Source organism: Enhydra lutris, unplaced genomic scaffold (genome assembly GCF_002288905.1).
Source record: "Enhydra lutris kenyoni isolate GAN:26980312 unplaced genomic scaffold, ASM228890v2 scaffoldscaffold11, whole genome shotgun sequence".
Lineage (NCBI taxonomy): Eukaryota > Metazoa > Chordata > Mammalia > Carnivora > Mustelidae > Enhydra > Enhydra lutris.
The window spans coordinates 27,751,067-27,755,206 of NW_019154095.1; positions in this window are offsets into that span (position 1 = coordinate 27,751,067).

A 4,140-nucleotide genomic window follows, 5' to 3' on the forward strand; every position below is an offset into this window, starting at 1 on the left:
TGTCAGTTTCCCACCTTTATCTATAGATTCAATGCAATGTGAATCAAAATCCCAGTAAGTTCTTTTGTGTCTGTGGACACATCAATTCTAACATTTATATGGAGAGGCAAAAGATAGAAAGCCAACTGAGTATTAGCTGAGAAGAATGAAGTCAGAGGAATGGTACTTACTTACCTGAATTCAAGACTTACCATAGAGCTAGAGTAATCAGGATAGTGTGGTATTTGTGAAAGAATAGACAAGTACATCAATGGAAGAGAACACTGATCCCAGAAAAAGACCCACAAATATAGTCAACTGATCTTTGAGAAGGAACAAAAGAGAGATACAGTGGAACAAAGATAGTCTTTCCACCTGCAAATACACAGACTTCATGCCTTTCACAAAATCAGCTCAAATGGTTTACAGATCTGAATGTAAAATGCAAAATGCTAAGACTTCTGGTAGATAATGTGGGAGAACACCTCAGTGGCCTTGGGTGTGGAGATGACTTATTGGATACACCAAAGACATAATCCATGAAAGAAATAATTGATAAGGTACATGTTATTAAAATAAAAAAATATCTGCTCTGTGAACAACTTCATGAAGAGAATGAGAAGACAAGCCACAGACTGGAAGAAAATATTTGCAAAAGACTCATCTGATCAAGGGTTGTTGCCTAAAATATACAAAGAATACTGAAAACAGTGAGAAAACCAATAATGTGTTATAAAAAATGGGCAAAAGACCGGAACAGACACCTCATCAAAGACACACAGATGACAGGTCAACATATGAAAATATTTTCAACATCATATATCACTGGAGAACTGCAAATTAAAACAATGTAAGATACCGCTACTGCTAGAATGGTCCAAATCTGGAACACTGACAATGCCAAATGCTGATGGAGATGTGGATTTATCACTTGGGGGTGAAGTGGGGGGGGGGGGTGCAAAAATAGTAGAGCCAGTTTGGAAGACAGTTTGGTGGTTTCTTACAAAACTAAACATACTCTTCACATACACTCCGGCAATGGTGCACCTTGGTATTTACCCAAACTTATAGCCACACAACAATGGATACTTAGAGCGGCTTCATTCTTCATTGCCAAAACTTGGAAGCAATGAAGATGGTCTCCACTAGGTGAACAGATAAATAAACTATGGTACATCCAGACAATGGCATATTTTTTAGGACTAAAAAGGAGGAGCTATTAAGCCATGCAAAGGCACTGAGGAAACTCAAAAGTAGATTACTAAGTGAAAGAAGCCAAACTAACAAGGCCCGATACTGTGTGATACCAATCAGAGGACATTCAGGAAATGCCAAAAACTATGGAGACACTAAAAAGGTCATTGGTTCTGAGGGATGAGGAGAGGGTGGGAAGAACAGGCAGAACACAGAGGATTCTTAGTCAGTGGACATATTATGATGGTGGATACATGTCATCGATACACCTGTCCAAACCCACAGAATGTAGAACACCCGCAATGAACCCTGATGTGAACTATGACTTCGGACAACAATGATGAATCGTGTGGGTTCACAGATTGTAACAGATGCACCACCGTGTTGTGGGATCTAGTTAGCAGGGGAGACTGTGCAGGTGTGGGGATGGGCATATATGGGAACTCCTCGTAATTTCTCTCAATTTTGCTGTAAGCCTAAAATTGTTCTAAAAAGTAGTTTATTAATTAAAAACCCTCTTGTTCAATCATCTAATGTATGTATTCATTTCTAAATTCCTTCCTCCATGCTCTCCTTTTTTGTGGACTCTGCATTTCATTTCTGCCTCTCACATCTGCACCCCCAACCCACGCTGCCATTTGGAAGGTAAGGACTATGTTTTGAGCATAGAGCCACGTGTGTAAAGAATTTCCTGAACAAGTACATTCATGAATGCAAGGGAATTGATTTTACCCAGGACTTTCCTGCTCAGGCATGTATACAGGAGAGATTTAAAAGGGAAAGTGGAAGCTGGAGTACCCTCAGATAGGTGGGGATTTATTTATTTCCTTGGTACATATCCCACCAGTCTTTGGCTGCTTTACTGAAAAGTTCCAGACTGTACTCGGCTTGCCACACTTCAAATTCTTTCGGAATGATTTCCAGCACCTGGTGGCTGGTGGTTACATATTGAGGTTACAGATTTCCTAGACACCTTCACGGATCAAGTGAAACTTTTTAAGAGCTATAGGGTGACAACACAGAGCTGGAACTTACAGCCTCAGAATCAAGAGTCACGTGCTCTGCTGACTGAGGCAGCCAGGTGCCCCCAATCTCACAAAGTTAATATTGAACAGAAGAAGTTGGACATAAAAGCAAGCATTTACCTATGTACGGACCCATCATATAAAGTTCACAAGACGGCGAAACTAACATTCGATGTAGAAAAAGTAGAAAGAACCCAAATGTCCCTCATCTGATGGATAAACGAATGTGTCGTATCCATACAATGGAATTCTCACATGACGATAAACAAGAGGGCGTACCAACAGACGCTTCATGGTCCACAAACCTTGAAAACATCTTGCTAAGTGAAAGATGCTTGTCCCAAAGTACCTCATATTTTGCAGGGTTCCATTTATATACAGTGTCCAGAATAGGCAAGTCTATTGAGACAGAAAATGGTTTTCCAGGGCAGGGAGGGCTGGGGAGTAATAGCCAATAGAGACTGAATTTGGCCAAGGGAAAGGGAAGGTAATGAAAATGTTCTAAAACTGATTATGATGTCAGTCACATACTCTGAATTCTACAACGGGTGAATTGTATGGCATGTGAAATGTAGCTCTACAAAGCTATTATTAAAAAAAAAAAAATAGAGGGGCGCCTGGGTGGCTCAGTGGGTTAAAGCCTCTGCCTTCGGCTCGGGTCATGGTCCCAGAGTCCTGGGATCGAGTCCCGCATCGGGCTCTCTGCTCAGCGGGGAGCCTGCTTCCTCCTCTCTCTCTGACTGCCTCTCTGCCTGCTTGTGATCTACCTCTCTGTCAAATAAATAAATAAAATCTTTAAAAAAAAAAAAAGAGACCGCATTGTAAATGAAAAGTAAAATAAACTTCAGCTCCAGAGTGGGACTCTAAAAAAACAGATCTTCCACTCACAAATGCCAAAGTCAAAGAGCATCATTTATATCAAATTTGCATATAGAAGTACTAGTTTTTTAATTGATCTTATGGGGTCTTTTATTTATCTGAATATATGCATTGGATTAACATGTATAGTGTTACAAACAGATGAATGTGTTGGTGTTCATATGAAAAATATCTTCAGTTCATAAAAAAATTGGAGGGGAAGAAGAGGAGGAGGAAGAGAAACTAGAGGATGAGTACCGGCCCCACATAAGCCGAGATGTCTACAGGGAGAGCTAGCAGGGTGTGGTGGCTAAAGGTGTCTGGGATCTGTACTGCTCCTGGAAGAAATCTGCCAGAGAGTAGCCGCCTGTGTTGGGTGTGAAGCAAGACTGGGGCTACTTTGAAACTATTCAATCCACCGACATTTGAAATTGAAATGATAAGTTTAGAGATGCTTTGAATCACAGCTTCCCAGTGGAACATTCTGTCATTTCAAGCCAACATTTCAAGTGTCCTCGTTCTCCTTCTGATTACCTGGGCCAGCAACCAGAGGCATGCACAGAGGTGGAGGACAAGAACTTGGAATTTTTAAATTGGAAAATTTATTTTTAATTGAAATATAGTTGGTACACTAAAATTTTAAGGACCGTGTTCAGGAAATATCAAAAGAAAAGCAGCCTTTGGGGGAAAAATATGAAAATTCTAGCTGGCCTCCTCACTCTGTGGGTTGGGAGCGGGTGAGGGGGGAGAGAGGGAAGCGATTTCTGTTCCAGGAATGGTGGGGATACCTCGCTGAGAAAGTTCCTTGGTTTCTTCCCACTCTAGCTCCGGCGCGGTGCAGGCCCGCCGCACGGGGGCGCTGTTTGCACAGACTGCGGGGATGGCACCGGGAGCCCGGGGGCCAAGGAGACTCCTGCGGATGCCAGGTGTCACGGGGCGGGGCTGGAGGTGCAAGTGCGGAGTCCCGCTGCAGGGAGCTGGGGGAGCCAAGGGGCGGTGGGGAAAGAGCACTTGCGATGGGGAGTGGCACCGGGAGGAGCCATTAGCCGTGGTGGAGTGGGTGGCCCTGCACTCCGAGGGTGTG